Genomic DNA, 21,825 nt, shown 5'->3' with positions numbered 1-21,825 from the left:
AAGAAAGGGTTCTTGCATGTGTTACAAGGTGTGAATTTGAGTAAGACTCAATGCCCGACCACTGTAGAAGATAGAGAGAAAATGAAAGATGTTCCCTATGCTTCAGCCATAGGCTCTATCATGTATGCAATGCTCTGTACCAGACCTGATGTGTGCCTTGCTATAAGTCTAGCAGGGAGGTACCAAAGTAAGCCAGGAGTGGATCACTGGACTACGGTCAAGAACATCCTGAAATACCTGAAAAGGACTAAGGATATGTTTCTCGTTTATGGAGGTGACAAAGAGCTCGTCGTAAACGGTTACGTCGATACAAGCTTTGACACTAATCCGGATGACTCTAAGTCACAAACAGGATACGAATTTTTATTGAATGGTGGAGCTGTCAGTTGGTGCAGTTCCAAGAAGAGCATCTTGGCGGGATCTATGTGTCAAGCGGAGTACATAGTTGCTTCGGAAGTAGCAAATGAAGGAGTCTGGATGAAGGAGTTCATATCTGATCTAGGTGTCATACCTAGTGCATCGGTGAAGGAAATATGCCCTAGAGGCAATAATAAAGTTATTATTTATTTCCTTATATCATGATAAATGTTTATTATTCATGCTAGAATTGTATTAACTGGAAACATAATACATATGTGTGAATACATAGACAAACAGAGTGTCACTAGTATGCCTCTACTTGACTAGCTCGTTAATCAAAGATGGTTATGTTTCCTAACCATAGACATGGGTTGTCATTTGATTAGCGGGATCACATCATTAGGAGAATGATGTGATTGACATGACCCATTCCGTTAGTTTAGTACACGATCGTTTAGTATGTTGCTATTGCTTTCTTCATGACTTATACATGTTACTATGACTATGAGATTATGCAACTCCCGTTTACCGAAGGAACACTTTGTGTGCTACCAAACGTCACAACGTAACTGGGTGATTATAAAGGTGCTCTATAGGTGTCTCCGAAGGTACTTGTTGGGTTGGCGTATTTCGAGATTAGGATTTGTCACTCCGATTGTCGGAGAGGTATCTCTGGGCCCTCTCGGTAATGCACATCACTTAAGCCTTGCAAGCATTGCAACTAATGAGTTAGTTGCGGAATGATGTATTACGGAACGAGTAAAGAGACTTGCCGGTAACGAGATTGAACTAGGTATTGGAATACTGACGATTGAATCGCGGGCAAGTAACATACCGATGACAAAGGGAACAAACGTATGTTGTTATGCGGTTTGACCGATAAAGATCTTCGTAGAATATGTAGGAACCAACATGAGCATCCAGGTTTCGCTATTGGTTATTGACCGGAGACGTGTCTCGGTCATGTCTACATAGTTCTCGAACCCGTAGGGTCCGCACGCTTAAAGTTCGGTGACGATTGTAATTAGGGTTTTTGTGTTTTGATATACAGAAGGTTGTTCGGAGTCCCGGATGTGACCACGGACATGACGAGGAGTCTCGAAATGGTAGAGACATAAAGATTGATATATTGGAAGCCTATATTTGGATATCGGAATCGTTCCGGGTGAAATCGGGATTTTACCAGAGTACTGGGGGGTTACCGGAACCCCCCGGGGGTTAATGGGCCTACATGGGCCCTAAGGGAGAAGAGTAGGGCCGGCCAGGGCAGGCCGCGCGCCCCCTCCCCCTAGTCCGAATAGGACAAGGAAGGGGGGGCGGCGCCCCCCTTTCCTTCTCCAACAAGGCAAGAGGGGGGAGTCCTACTCCCGATGGGAGTAGGACTCCTCCAGGCGTACCCCTAGGGGCCGGCCGCACCTCCCCCTCCCTCCTTTATAAACGGGGGTAGGGGGCACCCCATGACACACAAGTTGATCTTCGTGATCGTTCCTTAGCCGTGTGCGGTGCCCCCTTCCACCATATTCCACCTCGGTCATATCGTAGCAGTGCTTAAGCGAAGCCCTTCGTCGGTACAACATCATCACCGTCATCACGCCGTCGTGCTGATGAAACTCTCCCTCAACACTCGGCTGGATCAGAGCTCGAGGGACGTCACCGAGTTGAACGTGTGCTGAACTCGGAGGTGCTGTAAGTTTGGTACTTGGATCGGTCGGATCGGGAAGACGTACGACTACTTCCTCTACGTTGTGTCAACGCTTCCTTTGCCGGTCTACGGGGGTACGTAGACAACACTCTCCCTTCTCGTTGCTATGCATCACCATGATCTTGCATGTGCGTAGGAATTTTTTGAAATTACTACGTTCCCCAACAGTGGCATCCGAGCCAGGTTTTATGCGTTGATGTTATATGCACGAGTAGAACACAAGTGAGTTGTGGGCGATATAAGTCATACTGCTTACCAGCATGTCATACTTTGGTTCGGCGGTATTATTGGGTGAAGCGGCCCGGACCGACATTACGCGTACGTTTACGCGAGACTGGTTCTACCGACGTGCTTTGCACACAGGTGGCTGGCGGGTGTCAGTTTCTCCAACTTTAGTTGAATCGAGTGTGGCTACACCCATTCCTTGCGAAGGTTAAAACAACAACAACTTGACAAACTATCGTTGTGGTTTTGATGCGTAGGTAAGAACAGTTCTTGCTAAGCCCGTAGCAGCCACGTAAAACTTGCAACAACAAAGTAGAGGACGTCTAACTTGTTTTTGCAGGGCATGTTGTGATGTGATATGGTTAAGACATGATGCTAAATTTTATTGTATGAGATGATCATGTTTTGTAACCAAGTTATCGGCAACTGACAGGAGCCATATGGTTGTCGCTTTATTGTATGCAATGCAATCGCACTGTAATGCTTTACTTTATCACTAAGCGGTAGCGATAGTCGTGGAAGCATAAGATTGGCGAGACGACAACGATGCTACGATGGAGATCAAGGTGTCGCACCGGTGACGATGGTGATCATGACGGTACTTCGGAGATGGAGACCACAAGTACAAGATGATGATGGCCATATCATATCACTTATATTGATTGCATGTGATGTTTATCTTTTATGCATCTTATCTTGCTTTGATTGACGGTAGCATTATAAGATGATCTCTCACTAAATTTCAAGATAAAAGTGTTCTCCCTGACTATGCACCATTACCAAAGTTCGTCGTGCCCAGACACCACGTGATGATCAGGTGTGATAAGCTCTACGTCCATCTACAACGGGTGCAAGCCTGTTTTGCACACGCAGAATACTCAGGTTAAACTTGACGAGCCTAGCATATGCAGATATGGCCTCGAAACACTGAGACCGAAAGGTCGAGCGTGAATCATATAGTAGATATGATCAACATATTGATGTTCACCATTGAAAGCTATTCCATTTCACGTGATGATCGGTTATGGTTTAGTTGATTTGGATCATGTGATCACTTAGAAGATTAGAGGGATGTCTTTCTAAGTGGGAGTTCTTAAGTAATATGATTAATTGAACTTTAATTTATCATGAACTTAGTCCTGGTAGTATTAGCATATCTATGTTGTCGATCAATAGCTCGCGATGTTGCTCCCCGTTTAATTTTTATATGTTCCTAGAGTAAACTAAGTTGAAAAATGTTAGTAGCAATGATGCGGATTGGATCCGTGATCTGAGGATTATCCTCATTGCTGCACAGAAGAATTATGTCCTTGATGCACCGCTAGGTGACAGACCTATTGCAGGAGCAGATACAGACGTTATGAATGTTTGGCTAGCTCAATATGATGACTACTTGATAGTTTAGTGCACCATGCTTAACAGCTTAGAATCGGGACTTCAAAGACGTTTTGAATGTCATGGACCATATGAGATGTTCCAGGAGTTGAAGTTAATATTTCAAGTAAATACCCGAGTTGAGAGATATGAAGTCTCCAACAAGTTCTATAGCTAAAAGATGGAGGAGAATAGCTCAAGCAGTGAGCATGTGCTCAGATTGTCTGGGTACTACAATCACTTAAATCAAGTGGGAGTTAATCTTCCAGATAAAATAGTGATTGACAGAATTCTCTAGTCACCATCACCAAGTTAGTAGAACTTCATGATGAACTATAATATGCAAGGGATAACGGAAACGATTCCCAAGCTCTTCATGATGGAAAAATCGGCGAAGGTAGAAATCAAGAAAAACATCAAGTGTTGATGGTTGACAAGACCACTAGTTTCAAGAGAAAGGGCAAAGGGAAGAAGGGGAACTTCAAGAAGAACGACAAACAAGTTGCTGCTCAAGTGAAGAAACCCAAGTCTGGACCTAAGCCTGAGACTAAGTGCTTCTACTACAAAGGGACTGGTCACTAGAAGCGGAACCACCACAAGTATTTGGTGGATAAGAAGAATGGCAGAGTGAACAAAGCTATATTTGATATACATGTTATTGATGTGTAGTTTACTAGTGTTTATAGCATCCCCTCGGGATTTGATACTGGTTCAGTTGCTAAGAGTAGTAACTCGAAATGGGATTGCAAAATAAACAGAGACTAGTTAAGGGTGAAGTGATGATGTGTGTTGGAAGTGGTTCCAAGATTGATATGATCATCATCGCACACTCCTTATACTTTCGGGATTAGTGTTGAACCTAAATAAATGTTATTTGGTGTTTGCGTTGAGCATAAATATGATTGGATCATATTTATTGCAATACGGTTATTCATGTAAGTTAGAGAATAATTGTTGTTCTATTTACATGAATAAAACCTTCTATGGTCATACACCCAATGAAAATGGTTTGTTGGATCTCGATCGTCGTGATACACATTTTCATAATATTGAAGCCAAAAGATGAAAAATTAATAATGATAGTGCAACTTATTTGTGGCACTGCCGTTTATGTCATATTGGTGTAAAGCACATGAAGAAAATCCATGCTGATGAGCTTTTGGAATCACTTGATTATGAATCAGTTGATGCTTGCGAACCATGCCTCATGGGCAAGATGACTAAGACTCCGTTCTCCGGAACAATGGAGCGAGCAACAGATTTGTTGGAAATCATACATACTGATGTATGTGGTCCGATGAATATTGAGGCTCGCGGCAGGTATCATTCTTTTCTGATCTTCACAGATGATTTGAGCAGATATGAGTATATCTACTTGATGAAACACAAGTCTGAAATATTTGAAACGTTCAAAGAATTTCAGAGTGAAGTGGAGAATAATCGTAACAAAAATAAAAGTTTCTACGATATGATCGCAGAAGTGAAATATCTGAGTTACGAGTTTGGCCTTGATACGTCTCCGTCGTATCTACTTTTCCAAACACTTTTGCCCTTGTTTTGGACTCTAACTTGTATGATTTGAATGGAACTAACCCGGACTGACGCTGTTTTCAGCAGAATTACCATGGTGGTATTTTATGTGCAGAAAACAAATATTCTCGGAATGACATAAAACTCCACGGGAGGTCTTAGAAAAAATAATAAAAAATCCTTGCCAAATATGAAGACCAGGGGGCCCACACCCTTCTCACGAGGGTGGGGGGCGCCCCCCCTACCTCGTGGGCCCCCTGTTGCGTCTCTGACTCCAACTCCACCTCCATATATTGAGTTTCGATGAGAAAAAAATCATAGAGAAGAAATCATCGCATTTTACGATACAGAGCCGCCGCCAAGCCCTAAAACCTCTCGGGAGGGCTGATCTGGAGTCTGTTCGGGGCTCCGGAGAGGGGGATTCGTCGCCGTCGTCATCGTCAACCATCCTCCATCACCAATTTCATGATGCTCACTGCCGTGCGTGAGTAATTCCATCGTAGGCTTGCTGGACGGTGATGGGTTGGATGAGATTTATCATGTAATCGAGTTAGTTTTGTTAGGGTTTGATCCCTAGTATCCATTATGTTCTAAGATTGATGTTGCTATGACTTCGCTATGCTTAATGCTTGTCACTAGGGCCCGAGTGCCATGATTTCAGATCTGAACCTATTATGTTTTCATCAATATATGAGAGTTCTAGATCCTATCTTGCAAGTCTATAGTCACCTACTATGTGTTATGATTCGGCAACCCCGAAGTGACAATAATCGGGATCACTCCCGGTGATGACCATGGTTTGAGGAGTTCATGTATTCACTATGTGCTAATGCTTTGTTCTGGTTCTCTATTAAAAGGAGGCCTTAATATCCCTAAGTTTCCAATAGGACCCCGCTGCCACGGGAGGGTAGGACAAAAGATGTCATGCAAGTTCTTTTCCATAAGCACGTATGACTATATACGGAATACATGCCTACATTACATTGACGAATTGGAGCTAGTTCTGTGTCACCCAATGTTATGACTGTTACATGATGAACCGCATCCGGCATAATTATCCATCACTGATCCGGTGCCTACGAGTTTTCCATATACTGGTTTACGCTTATTTACTTTTCCGCTGCTACTGTTACAATCACTACAAAATACCAAAAATATTACTTTTGCTGTCTTTACTTTTGTTGTCGTTACCACTACTATCATATTACTTTACTACTAAACACTTTGCTGCAGATACTAAGTTTCCAGGTGTGGTTGAATTGACAACTCAGTTGCTAATACTTGAGAATATTCTTTGGCTCCCCTTGTGTCGAATCAATAAATTAGGGTTGAATACTCTACCCTTGAAAGCTGTTGCGATCCCCTATACTTGTGGGTTATCAAGACTAATTTCTGGCGCCGTTACCGGGGAGCATAGCTCTATTCTTTGAGTCACTTGGGATTTATATCTGCTTATCATTATGAAGAACTTGAGAGATCCAAAAACCAAGATATATCCCTCAACTACGAGGGGAGGTAAGGAACTGACATCTAGCTCTGCACTTGATTCACCTTCTGTTATGAGTAAGCTAGCGACACCTACACCTGCTTCTGCTATTCGTTCTGATATGTCGCATGTTATTGATGATGCCACTTCTGCTATGCATGATACTTATGATGAAACTGCTTCTATGTCTGATACTACTGTGCCCCTTGGTGAATTTCTTGATGAACAAATTGTTAGGGCTAGAGAAAAAGAAATTATTGAATCTGAATACGATGATGATAGTGATGATGAAAATATGCCTGTTATCCCTGAGGGCTATCTTTTTGATATGGAATCTTCTGCCGCTATTTTCGCTTGCAAGGATAGATATGAGCTTAAGAGGTTATTAATTAAATGGAACAAAGAATCACTTAGAGATAGAATGAAACCCGACCCCGCTTTTGCTACTTCACCTATATGTGTTCCTGATAAAGATTATGAATTCTCTGTTGATCCTGATATAATTACTTTGGTTGAATCTGATCCGTTTTATGGCTATGAATCTGAAACTGTTGTAGCACATCTTACTAAGTTAGATAATATAGCTGCCCTGTTTACTAATGATGAGAGATCGCGTTACTTTTATATACTCAAAATATTTCCGTTCTCATTAAAGGGTGATGCTAAGATATGGTTTAATTCTCTTGATCCTCGTTGTGTGTGTAGTCCCCAGGATATGATTTATTACTTCTCTGCTAAATATTTCCCTGCTCATAAGAAACAAGCTGCTTTGATGGAAATATACAACTTTGTGCAAATTAAAGAAGAGAGTCTCCCACAAGCTTGGGGGAGGCTTCTCAAGTTACTTAATGCTTTGCCTGATCATCCTCTTAAGAAACCTGAAATACTTGATATCTTTTATAATGGACTAACCGATGCTTCTAGAGATTACCTGGATAGTTGTGCTGGTTCTCTTTTCAGGGAAAGAACACCGGATGAAGCTGCAATTCTATTGAATAATATGTTGACAAATGAAAATAATTGGGCACCTCCTGAGCCAGCTCCTGCTCCAATTACTGAGCTTATTCCTAAACCAACTCCGAAGAAGAGAGGTGTTTTATTTCTCAATCCCGAAGATATGCAAGAGGCAAAGAAATCTATGAAAGAAAAAGGTATTAAAGCTGAAGATGTTAAGAATTTACCTCCTATTGAAGAGATACATGGTCTTAATTCACCGCATGTTGAAGAAATTTATGATCTCAATTATTTATTTGTTGAAGAACCTCCTGATCCCGATATTCCAACACAGGTAGTAAAGGTAAATTCTCTCTATAGATATGATAAAGCTGAAGTTCCTCCTACTAAAATTGCTAGTCAGTGCTTGGATGAGTTTGATAACTTTATGTATAAGCAAGACGACTTCAATGCTTATTTTGGTAGACAATTTAAATAAAATGTTGATATGATTAGACGCTTGGGTGATTACATGGCTGATATTAAAGGTGAACTTAAACTTGTTAGCAAACATGCTTCTATGGTTACCACGCAAGTAGAACAAGTACTTAGAGCTCAAAAAGAGGTGCTTGATGAAATTAATAGTAAGAAAAATGATTATGCTGTTAGAGTGGCTACTAGAACTGGTAGAATGACTCAGGAACCTTTGTATCCTGAAGGCCACCCTAAGAGAATGGAGCAAGATTCTCAGAGAAATAATATTGATGTTCCTAGTTCTTCTAAAAAGAAGAAAAAGAAAAATGATAGAACTATGCAAACTTCTAGTGAACGTATTGCTGAACCACCTGATAATCCAAATGATATATCTATGTCTGATGCTGAAACACAATCTGGTAATGAACATGAACCTAATGAAAATGTTAATGCTGATGTTCATGATGATGCTCAACCTAGTAATGACAATGATGTAGAAATTGAACCTGCCGTTGATCTTGATAACCCACAATCAAAGAATCAACGTTATGATAAAAGAGACTTTGTTGCTAGGAAACATGGTAAAGAAAGGGAACCTTGGGTTCAGAAACCCATGCCTTTTCCTCCAAAACCATCCAAGAAAAAGGATGATGAGGATTTTGAGCGCTTTGCTGAAATGATTAGGCCTATATTTTTGCGTATGCGATTAACTGATGTGCTCAAAACAAATCCTTATGCTAAATATATGAAGGATATCATTACTAATAAAAGAAAGATACCGGAAGCTGAGATTTCCACCATGCTTGCTAATTATACTTTTAAGGGTGGAATACCAAAGAAACTTGGAGATCCCGGAGTACCTACTATACCTTGCTCCATTAAAAGAAAATATATTAAAACTGCTTTATGTGATCTTGGAGCCGGTGTGAGTGTTATGCCTCTCTCTTTATATCGTAGACTTGACTTGAATAAGCTGACACCTACCGAAATATCTTTGCAAATGGCTGATAAATCAACTGCTATACCTGTCGGTATTTGTGAGGATGTGCCTGTTGTGGTTGCAAACGTTACTATTTTAACGGACTTTGTTATTCTCGATATTCCCAAGGATGATAGTATGTCTATTATTCTTGGAAGACCTTTTCTTAATACTGCAGGGGCTGTTATTGATTGCAACAAATTCAATGTCACTTTTCATGTTAATGGTAATGAGCATACGGTACACTTTCCGAGGAAACCACCTCAAGTTCATAGTATCAACTCCACTGGAAAAATTCCATCGATTATAATTGGAGGTTTTGAATTTCCTTTCCTACTGTCAAGAAGAAATATGACATACTTATTATAGGGGATGTGCATATCCCCGTTGAGGTAACTTAGTGTTATTCGAAATTTCTCCGGTTCCATGATTATCGGAATGATTTTGTTAACAAGACTTGATCAACCTTGTTAGTGGATTCTTTTTGATGACCATGAGATGGATGAAACTAGAAACACAAACTTCTGTACCCACTCTATATTTTCTGTTATTTATATTAAATAAAGTAATAATACTATTTTTCTGTCTGTTATCTGATTATCCGTGCAATATAAAAATAACCCGAAAATAAAAGTCCTCAAAATGACATGCCAATTTAATATGATTTTTTCGGGAATATTTGAGGATTTACTGTGCAAAAATCACCGCGGGAGGAGCTGCCACCTGGCCATGAGGGTGGTGGGCACCCCCCCCTATAAGGCGCGCCCCCTGCCTCGTGGGCCCACGGTGGCCCTCCTCCACTTATCCCAGCACCCATCTTCTTCCTCTATCTCACACAAACCTGAAAAACCAACTCAAGCACGAGTTCCATCCACTTTTGCTGTTATTTTCGATCTCCTTGCTCAAAGCACCTCTTGCAAAACTGCTTGGGGAGATTGTTCCTTGGTATGTGACTCCTCCATTGGTCCAATTAATTTTTGTTCTAGTGCTTTATTCATTGCAAATTTATGCTGCATAGGTGACCATGTTCTTGAGCTTGCATGTCAAATTTATATGGTTCCAAGTAGTTCTAATGCTTGATATAGGCTCTAGGAACTTGTAGGAGTAGTTGCTATCAGTTTTATTGAAGTTGGTTTACTTTTGTTTGAAGTTACTAAAAAATTTAGATTATTTCAGAAAATGATGAGGAGATTATTGAGGGGCTCATCGAGCCAAAGCTCGAAGGAAAAGGCACCGAAGCCTAAGTATAATTTGCCACGCACCGTGGAGATTCGGGCGTGTGAATGGCCTTCTGATGATTTCTTGAGAGCAGCCGGTATTTATGAAGATTTTCATGAATTGGCTCACAATGCAGGCCTCACCACTTTCCTCCACGACCAATGCGATCAGTATGTCTTACTCACAAATACCTTTGTGCAAAACTTTTATTTTCATCCTAGGAACTCACCACCTACGGTGGAATTTCATTTATATGATGAGCCTAAGGAGATGTCACTTTTTGATTTCTGTCGTATTTGTTTAGTCCCTTTTGAGGGCAAGACAGAAGAACCACACCATGATGATGTGGAGGGATTTATTAGTAATATCACTGTAGGAGAAACCAGGAAGGTTTCCGATGCACGAATCACTAGCATACATTTTCCTGTTTTACGTTACTTTGCATTATTTGCTAGTCGTTGTTTAATTGGACGCGGAAACAGTGGAAACCTTAGTATCCCTGATTTAATTATTCTACTCCAAGGTTTATACAGTGATAACACTTTTAGTTTGGGCGGTATTATTACCAGACAGTTAAATATGAACCGTACTAAGGGCCCCATCTTTGGAGGCATTTATGCTACACGCCTAGCCGCACATTTTAACATACCTATTAGGCATGCTAAGAAGGAAGAAAAGGTGCTGCCCCGTGTTTATCTAGATCATAAAAGTATGGTGGCACATGATTTTATTGTTAAGAATAGGGCAGGGGAGCTTAAATATCAATTGTTCTTTAATAAACATCATCCTGAGACTATTACCTTGCCTGCTCCTTCTTTGTTTGATTTGACTGTAGGAACGTACCTTGTTCCATTGACGGCTATTCACGCCTACCGGAACCCTGCACCAGCCGAGAAGCCAGAACCGGAACCACAATTTGATCCTTCACGACAGTCTAACTATCAGTGGGATCCGGAGATGATTGCCAGCCAGTGGCAATCGGAGCCTTCTTCTTCCTCATAACAGTACGACCCCAACAACTATTATTATCGATATCCGCCAGGCCAGCCGTGGCCATAGATCACCTTACACTACTAGGGAAAATCCTATACATAGAATCTTACCAGTAGCGCTGTACAAAATCAAACGCTACTGCTACTTAGTAGCAGCGCGCGTAAATAAACCACGCTACTGCTATGACTTTTGCAGTAGCGCGTACTAGCGAAAAGCGCTGCTGCTATGTTTGAAATGGGTGCGCATGGCTAGCCCAACCTAGCAGTAGCGCATGTACTAGCCCAGCGCTACTACTACTCTCCTTAGCTGTAGCGCGCTTACGTGTAAGGCGCTGCTGCTACAGGAAATAAAATAAAGTGAAAAACAAGTAGAAAAGTAAATGAAAAAGAAAGAAATAGAAAAAGGAGAAAGGAAAAAAATAAAATGTAAAGAAAAATAAAAGAAAAAAGGGAAAAAGGAGAAAGGAATAGCAGTAGCGGGTTTCAGGAAACGCGCTATAGCTAACTTAGCTATGCGTTTTCGGAAATGCGCTACCGTTACGTTTCACTTAAACAGCTGCCCCCCCCCCCCCCGCCACCACTTCTTCCCCAAATCCCTCGCCCTCGCCGCCGTCTCCCCAATTCGCCATCGCCCCACTTCGCCGCCTTCTCCTGCTGGCGTGGACGCCCGCAACCTCACCGTCTCCCCCCGAGGCCGCCGTCATCCTCACCGCCGCCGCCCGAGGCCGCCCTTAGCCTCACCGTCGCCGCCCGAGACCGCCCTCGACGTCACCGTCGGCGCCCTCCACCTCACCGCCGCCCAAGCCCGCCCAAGACCGCCATTGCCCGTGCCCGAGCCCGCCTTCTCCGCCCCTGCCTCCATCACCGAGAACCTCCCCGCCACCGTCTCTCCCCTCTCTGTAAGTCCCCCACCCCTCCCCCCACTCATCTCTCTCTACATTTTAGAGAAAAAATTAATAGAGCAAAAGTTTGTTTATAGCAAAAAAATTAGTTTAGAGCAAAGGATGTTAAGTAGTAGATGTTAGAGAAAAAATTAGTTTAGAGCAAAAAATTTGGTTTACAACAAAAGTTAGTTAGGGCAGTAGGGTTTAATTAGGGTAGATGCTGCTTGTATAGTATATAGTGATACTAGTAGATGTTAATTAGGTTAGGGCAATAGTGGTACTAGTAGATGTTAATTAGATGTTTTTCAGTTAGGGCACTAGAGTTTTGCTAGGTTAATTAGGTTAGTAGTGATGCTAGTAGTAGTGGTACAATAGGTTAATTAGGTGATGTTAAATGAATAACCTAAATGAATGAAATTAGTAGTTAACTGAATTTTTTTCCTTTCATCATTATAGAGCACTAAAGTTAACTGAATTTTGTTCTATTAGTAGTTAAATGAATTTTCTTCTACACTTTGTTTTTGAATTAGCTTGTGAAATTTGGACATGTGGTTGCTCGTGTATATTTGGACATGTGTTGCGGTGTCGAAGAGGGATATTTGAACACTGTTTCCAGGGAATGATGCTGAGTGGCCTATGTTTTGCCGGAATGTTGATTCATTTTTGTTCCGGCAAATTTCAGATTCTCGATTTGTCCACTTTTTAGCAAAGGTCATGCCGAAATTTTCTGTGAATTTCGGCATGACTTGTGCTACAAACTAGGACATATCGAGTGCCCGTGATTTGCCGCACCAGGAAGGAGTCAACATTCCTGCAAAACAATAGGCCTTTGTATGTCATTATTCATTTTATTAGGTCTAGAATTAATTGACTAGATTTAATCATAGGAAACATGGCTAGCAACGATGAAGGACAGGGTTCTGGTGATTGCGACGACGCCTACCGGGCGGCAATCGAATTTTTTAGCCTTACCGACGATCAACCGATGTTATTGCTGGGCCCACCGGTGGCATCGGGGACTGAGACCGACACGCAGACCGGTGCTGAGACTGAGACCGGCGCTCAGACTCAGATCGGCATCGAGACCGGCGCTGAGACTGAGACCGGCGCTGCCTCGGGGAGCGGAGCCGGTGTAGAACCAAAAGCAAAGAGGCAACGGGTTCCTAACAAACTCAGGACTACTAGAGTGATGGTCACGGAGGTGGACGATGGCAATTTTGAGCCAACGGCGCCCAAGGAAGCGCGTCGATGCTACGGCAATCAAATAGGCTGCATCGTACGGACAACCGCCACCATCAACGATGAGAAACTACAGAAGATAGAAAATATAAGGAGCTCCCTCCTAAAGAAGTTTCACCAGATATTCTTGTTCCTGGGCCGGAATGAGAAGGATTATAAAGATCCAGATGAGGACCCGGCAATGAAGAAGATAAACAAACACGCCATGACCAAGTTTAGCGACGCGTTGGCCGCCTGGAAAAATCGAGTGAAAGCAAGGATCATCGACAAGAAGGAACCCTACTCCGAGATTGTAAAGGAGTTTCAAATATTCAAGGAGGCTTGCGAGGCCGAAGATGCCAAAAAAAGTCTAAGTACATGAAGGGGCTTCAAGAGAGGAACTTTGGGAGCCACCACCTCGAAAGCCGTGGTTACAGCGGAAAGAGGTCCAAATGGGCCAAGGAGGATGCGGAAGCCGCGAGTCTGGGCATCCCAGACCCCTTGGCGGAGTTCACCGTAGTTTAATGAGATTTAGTTATACGAAATGTGAATAGTTGAATTAATAGTATAAGAACTAAAACTTGACAATCAACTAACTGGGAGGTCCACATTAAGGAAAGAAAAGGAAATGTTGGCTATTTGGTGGTGGTACAATATCTGCTGACGTGTATGAAAGGATTAACCTGAATGCCATGTAGTAAAATATCTACTCTAATGAAATTGCTTCATTTGATAGAGTCAAGAACTATATGATCGTGTGTGTAGCGTTGAGATTATCTTTGAGAACATTCCATGTTTATATGTAAATGGACTTCATGAATGGATAATGTTATAAAGAAATGTGGTACCAACGGGGTGCAAAGGTTTTGATATTTGAAATCATTGACAGAGAAACTGCTATACTCGATCTCGACTGAAATCTTGTGAAACATATATACCTGAAGAAATAATCAACAACCCTCCATATTTGCAATAAATGTGAAAGCATGAGCACTAAAATATAACGGAGTTGCATTAATCAAGAAAGGTCCAAACCGGAACAATGAATGTCTATTAGAACGGCCATGCATGTAAATAAGGGGGTGTTTGGTTCCAGAGACTTTTTTGTGTTGGGACTAGAAAAAGTCCCTAGCAAACCAAATAAGGTGGGACTTTTTTAGGACTTTTTGCTAAGTGGTTGTTTGGATACGTGGTTTTTACCAAACCCATTTTTCTAAAGCGTGTTTTGAGGAATAACCACCAAAAACTACATTTGGTTAGCGTAACAAATTCTTGGATAAGTAAAATTTGGTTCCCGTAAAACCAGAAAAGCGAGCTTTTGGAAAAATGACTATTAGTCGTTTTTGTATAAATGAGTTTAGCTTATACGCCGGCCGAACTCATCGTCACATGCCCGCCGAAAGATACAACCGTCGTTTCCAACGAACTCATGCCCGTCACGTCAGGGAACGTACAATCACCGGAGGAGCTCACGACGGACGTCTCGCAACCAGCGGATTCACACCGAATCCACCGTCGACATGCCGCTAGTAACTCCGTCGTTGCTTCCGACGAAGACACCATCGTTGTGCCCACCGAGCACTGAAACACCGTCACGGACGGCACAACACCGGAGGGCACGCCACGAACGGCAAGCGGCCAGCTAGTCCGCCCCGACGACATCATCGTTGTGCCCGCTGAGCGCCAAAACACCATTGTCGTTCCGGCCTACCTACACCCGCTGCGCAAATCGAACGCCCAGCCGTCGGAGGAGTTCCACATGCATGGGCGGCACAAAACTAGCCAGCTTGCCATCAATGGCAGCGAGTCCATGTGCCCTCAGCCAGCAGGTACCGGACGGGATGGTACGAGCAGCACGGCGTCCCCGCCCTCGCATGCGCCGCTGGCGTCCGCGCGTAAGGTCGTCGAGGCCCATGGGAAGACGAGCAGCGGCATCTAGGAGACGGCCAGAGGACCAATCGGAGATGCAGCTTTGAACGCGGAAGTATGGGGAAAAGGACGACTTCGTTCGTGAGGGGAGAATGGAATCCTCCAAACAAGGAACTGCTTAGAGCTGTTTTACACTTTCCAAAGCCAAACAACTTTTTCTACAAACTGATTCTTTGTAAAAAAGTAAGTAAAACAGATTTTGCAAAAAACCGGCTAAAAACTTGTTTTCTATAAATCCATTACTAATACTTGCTATCCAAACAACGCCTAAGAGTCCTTAGAAGCACCTCCTTAAGAGTCTTTTTCAAAAAGTCCTAGGACTAAAGAACCAAACACCATCTAAAACGAAACTAAAACGACACTAACATCTAACAAGAATAGTAGTGCAAAAGAATTATCAAACGGATAATCATAGCCGAACCACATAGAACTGGACCAATTGTCTAATGTGGTAATTCTACAAGCAAACATATTCCAATAAAAATAATGAAATCCATTTTAGTTAATCTAATCCATAAAGAAATGATTACATGTGAAGAATTACTACCATCCAACTGTCAACTGGGCGAGGGCTTGAGGCGCGGATATGTAGCTCAAAAACCCAATCTCTGTTTGATTTGATAGTCAGAAAAAGTATGTGTACATGATATACCCACTGTTACTGAAAATAAAATGGCATCACAGTTCAATGGGCATGCCTTCAGCGTACCTAAAGCTCGTATATAGTACAACAACAGTGGTCAATGATCCAGTAATAATATACTCAAGAGATATGTAAGGTCAAGAAGAGAATTTACTTAAACAAAGTTGTTCCGGTGAGACACTGAGGCAAAACACAATGAGATAAAATAGCAGCTCATCATACAAGCGAAATTGACTTTTATTATACCATGGAACTTAATCCATTAAACAACCAAGGAAACCTGACGATGATGCTAGGCTAGCGGACATGCATCTACCACATGGAACACGCAGAATATACATGCAACTTGACTTCAATATGTTAATGCAATATAAGGATAGAGAAGGAACACACACTGAAGAGGAACACATAATTACCGGAAGCACACACTAGGACTCATCGGGCCTGGGACTTGCTTAGGATGTGGGGTGGCGAGACTGATGTCACATCTACCACTAAAGAGAAAATCTACGATGCTAGATGTACTGTTCCACCAACTGAGACAATAGTGATAGAAACGTCAACCCCTAGCAGCGACCGGCAGGCTGAGCTTTGCCGCTCCTGCAGAGAGGAGAGGGGATACGGATGTCACATCACTACATCAAATCAAGGCACTCATAAAGCAAATCGAGAGGGAGGGAGAAGGAGAGGAGATGCTCATGCTCTTGTTCGGGTTAGGCTTATGACCTGTGTTGGAACTGAGGATGGACGGACGATCAGACAAGAACACGAGGAGACCATTTGCCCGGCGACAAACGCCCGCGGCGACGAATGCCCCGCCGGCGACGAACGCTTTTTCTCTCTTGTATTCCACTCGACTCAGTCATACAAGCAGTACACGGTATGGTTATATAGACAGAGCAGGCACGCAGGCCGCGCTCCACTCCTGCCCACGCACGCCCACTACCCCCGCATGCATGATCTGCATGGCCGCGCGCATAGTGCGCACCACTACACGCACTAACAGCCAGCTCCAAAAGATTGACTGGATCCCTGCTGCTCCCGCTCAACTGGGCGCGACCACAGACCGGCCTTCGGCTTGAGCCTAGACACCCATACGTGGCACACACGCGCCCACCTACACGCCACGTACACACAAATGGCTTATTGCCAACACTCTCCTCCTAAGCCATGACTTCGCCATCGTCGAAGTTGTTGCAGCTCCCGTCGTTGTCGTCGTCACGAGCGTGACCCAGCCCGCGGACCTGACCTGGCGCAACGACGCCGGTCGCACCGTGCTCCATCACGACTCCGGCGACACACACCGAGCTCCTCCTCCGCCGGCCACACACGCCTGACGTCCCTTGGCGCCTTGCACGTCCCGCGCGCACCCGACGCGCCCGACCGTCCCAGTGTGTCCCGCACGTCCCGCGCGCACCTAACGCGCCCGACGAGCCCGACCACGCCAGTGCGTCCTGCACGTCCCGCGCGCATCCGACGCGCCCGACGAGCCCGACCGCACCAGCCGCTCACCGCGTCCGCCATGGCAGCCGCCAGCGACAAACGCCGGAAGGATGTAGCCGAACTCGAGCACAACGCCGACATACGCCTCCTCCCAACGTCAACCGCACGCTCGTACGCGCGTCCGTGGTCCCGACGTGCCCGACGCGTCCAGTGCGCACCCATAACACGCACCGGTCGCGTCCGGCTCACCGCCGCGGCTTATTGCCCTGCACCGCCGCGGCCTTCATGCCGCCATGCAGGACCTCCACGCCGCCACACCGTGCTGCGCCGCCGCGTCACCATGCAGCGCCTCGGCGGCCTCCGCGGTCGCCGCACGTACGACGTCACCGCCCGCCGCCTCCGCCACGCGCCATGACAGCCACAGCGCCGCTCACCTGCATGGGCCGACACACGGCCCGGAGCATCGCGCAGCCGCCGGCGAACTCCGCCACCGCCGGCACACCTCTGTCAAGAAGAACGACATCCGAGATGTATCAGCTCATGATACCAAATGTTGGAATCGAGGATCGACGGACGATCAGACAAGAATACGAGGAGACATTTGCCCGGCGACAAACGCCTCCGGCGACGGATGCCCCGCCGGTGACGAACGTCTTTTTCTCTCTTGTATTCCACTCGGCTCAGTCATACAAGCAGTACACGGTATGGTTATATAGACAGAGCAGGCACGCACGCCGCGCTTCACTCCTGCCCACGCACTCCCACTACGCCCGCATGCATGATCTGCATGGCCGCGCACATAGTGCGCACCACTACACGCACTAACAGCCAGCTCCAAAAGATTGACCGGCCTCTGGCTTGAGCCTAGACACCCATACGTGGGCACACACGCGCCCGCCTACGCGCCACGTACACATAAATGGCTTATTGCCAACAACCTGCAGCAAGGAGGCCGGGGGGGGGGGGGGGGGGGGGGGGGGGTGGGGACAGGCGGCGCTCGTGGATGTCTACCGTCCCACACACAATCTGATTCGGTTGCGCAACTCAATGTTCTCGGTGGGCGGCGATGGAACCGCAGCTCCGCGCGCGTCACGTCGCGTAGGGAGGCGTCGAAGGGGAGTAACACCGGCGGAATTGATGCGAGCGGGCCAGTGGTCAGCGCTGGAGGAGCACCCTCACGAGGAGATTGTCGTCCAGCCGCCACACCACAAGGATTGGGGAAAGATATATGGTGGGGGTGGGGGGGTGAAACCACTCTGACCACGAGATCGGGGCGGCCGGCCGTGCGGGATGGAGAAAAGATTGGGTTGGAATGAGCGACTGGTGTGGTAGAGGAAAAGACTGATTTTTTTTCAACGCCATGACCGTAGGGTGAATAAGGCTGATTGACTGATTTTGTAAACTGATTGATGATGTGGCATAAGGCTGATGTGGACAGTGCATGATGAAAGAATAGGTAAAAATGAGGAGCAACTTCTTAAGAATGTTATATATATATATATATCAATTTTGCTAAAGCACATCTAAATGTGCCATAAGTATTGCACATTTAAGTCATATGTTATTGATCTTACGTTAAGATTTGTGTGGATATTTTTCTTTTTCTTTTTTTCCTCTTTATACTTGATTCACTCACTTAGATGTGTAATAACTAGAGCACATCTAAATGTGCCCTAGACACATCCTATATATATATATCCCTCTTCTTAAAAATAGGACAACTATAAATCAAACATTCTTTGCTAATTAGAGAAAGAGCGCTAGCAAGTTTCCTGACACAAGAATAAAGCTTATTCTTCCATAGATCATTCACACGCCACTTTCAGACATATTGCACCCTGTTACCTCAAAGTACTCCTCATGTAAACAAATATAAGACCGTGATTCAAACGGTCTTATCCAGTGATCTAAACGGTTTTATATTAGTTTACAGAGAGAGTACCATGCATAAAAAGGGGTATCAAAGTTAAAGGTGAATTGACAAAAATTATTCAAATATTTCAAAATCTTGAGCATATTCGGTTACACAAAAGAAAAGTGCTGCGTCGATCGACAGTGGATGCATGCATGGGCGAGCAACGGGAACACATCCGTCCTTGCTTTTCCTACCATATGCATGTATGTGCATAATATATTTAAATTATTCACTATCCACTCATGCAGGCGCATATTTCCAACGCGACTCATACATGGGAATTAATTAATTACGACGATCTTGACCAACTGAAACTTGGACGGTATCGATCAATATTCTGGTTGGTAGGTTTTGCCGATCTTGAAATCGGTGGAGAAGACCTCGTCGAAGACGTTCTTCATGCCATTCTTGGACAAGAAGCGGAAGTTGAAGGGGCCAACCAGTGGCTTGGAGCACGAGACCTCCCACACGTCGCCCTTCTTGGTCAACGGCTGCCACTCCTCTGAGCCGTGCTGCCGGAGCTCCACCTCTGACAGGCTGTCGCCTGGCCTTGTGTAGTCGATCTTGAGCGCCAGCTTCTTTTTGTCGGACCCCTTCTCCACCGTCAACTTCACCCTCACGGCGCACATCGCACCGGCGACCAGCGCCGCCAGCACCACCACCGTGAGCATCCTGGAGGAGGAGGCCATCTTCTCGATTGGTCGAAGACTGGTTGAAATTTGATTGTTGTGTGTCTGTATGTGTGTAGTTGCTGCTGCGATCTGTGTGGATTCCGATGGATGAAGTACCTGCTATTTATGGACGGAAGAGACCGCCGACGAGCGGTGCTCCAGGGATCTCGCTGGCTGGCCGTGGCCGGGCTAGGTCGTCGCTGCGTATGCGGCTGGCCATCACCATCGGAGGAACAACTACAGAGCCTCGTCTCTGACGGTATGAATGAAATTTAGAGGCCGTGCTTTTTTTTTGAGTTAATAGAGGCCGTGCTTAGTTGCCCGTAGCTTCCGGTTGGAATGAAATTCAGAGGCCGTGCATGCTTAGTTGGGCCAAATCGGTCCTGCCTATTCTTGGGTGATCTTTATTTTGTTGCTTCGCTTATGGAGCCGAGCAAAGGCAATATGACAAGGTCCTCTGATTCTAAAAACTCGCGTACTAATAATCAACACTACTTTGTAAATTCTTCATTTCTAAATATGAAACAAAATTTGGAACACGGCTATGAACTTGCGGGCATATACAAGCAGATAAATAGAGCAAGTACCACGCAACAATTCAACACAAAAAACTATATCTTGCTTATTGCGACTTGCGACTTGCTTATTGCGACCTCCCGCATGTCAGTTGGCCCAACAAATGGTTTTCCTTTTCACCCGCGCTCTCCTCGCCGTAGGGTGCTGGCTTTTTTTTCCCTCTTCATGCGAGCCTTCTCACAGGTCTTGTATCTCGGTTCTCTTTTTCTTTATATTTCTTGTTATCCGTTTAATTTTCTATCCTTTTCACTTTTCCATTCTTATCGTTTTTATTCGTTCTTTTTCTTATTTTTCTCATATCATTTTTTTCATTCTTCCTTTTTTAGTTATTTTTCCTTTAACATTTCGATCATGTATTTCTTATTATTTGTCATATTTTAGTTTTTCAGCTTATAATAGAACGTTCAATAATAACAAAAAAGTATACCGTCAACATTGTTTTAAAACATAATGTATTTTAAGAATTTTCATCATGTACTTCAGAAATGTTCATCGTGCATTTAAAAAATAATTATGATGTATTAAAAAAATCTTCACCATGTAATTTCATTAAAAATCTCATGCCTACTAAAAATGTTCATAGTTTACTGCAAGAAAGAGTTAGATTGTATTTCAAAATATTTACCATCTAATGTTCATAGCCATACTAAAATGTTTGATGTGTATTTGAAAAACGTTCATGGTGTATTTCAAAGATGTCCATCACGTATTTAAAAATGTTCATCGTGTAATTCAAAAATTCCTTGTGCATCTCATAAAGTTCATCATGCATTTAGAAAATGTCCATATTCTATTAAAAATGGTTGTCACCTATTTTAAAAATGATGTATCTTAAAAATAGTCATTGTATATTTCAAAATGTTTTTCTTTTATTTTAAAAAATTATCGTGTATTTTTTAGATTTCATTATAGAGCATTATTTAAAAAATTATCGTGCTCTTTAAATTGCACCAACAATCTTTAAAAGTATGTGAACGCATATTAAAATACATGAATAAAATACAAAAACTCAAAATACTTAAAAAATTATATAAAAAATTTGAAAATAAAAATATTAAAATAAAAAAGGACAAAAAATGGCGTGTCACGCCTGTGCTTTGAGAGATAGGCTCCTCGGGGCTCCTCCTAGGCTCCTCATACTAGTGAGCACGACCAATACTAGTGCTACAGGTAAGTCTTTCCGAACGCTCGCTAAGAGCCAGGCATAGACGCACCCACGAGAGGCGGATCCTGCTTGGCGCGTAGGTCGCCAAGTAGCAACCAAATTCTTTTG

At 43.9% G+C, this 21,825-nt stretch overlaps 1 pseudogene; it reads right to left on the bottom strand.

The window, feature by feature from the left end:
* Window positions 1–19,367: 19,367 nt before the first annotated feature.
* LOC125506466 (pollen allergen Dac g 3 pseudogene) lies at window positions 19,368–20,074 on the bottom strand (annotated as a pseudogene).
* Between the last annotated feature and the right edge of the window lie 1,751 nt (window positions 20,075–21,825).

This window comes from Triticum urartu, unplaced genomic scaffold, assembly GCF_056163025.1.
Source record: "Triticum urartu cultivar PI428250 unplaced genomic scaffold, HENAU_Tu73 scaffold2, whole genome shotgun sequence".
Classification (NCBI taxonomy): Eukaryota; Viridiplantae; Streptophyta; class Magnoliopsida; order Poales; family Poaceae; genus Triticum; species Triticum urartu.
The sequence above is the reverse complement of the archived record's forward strand: the minus strand, read 5'-3'. Positions and strand labels throughout refer to the sequence as shown.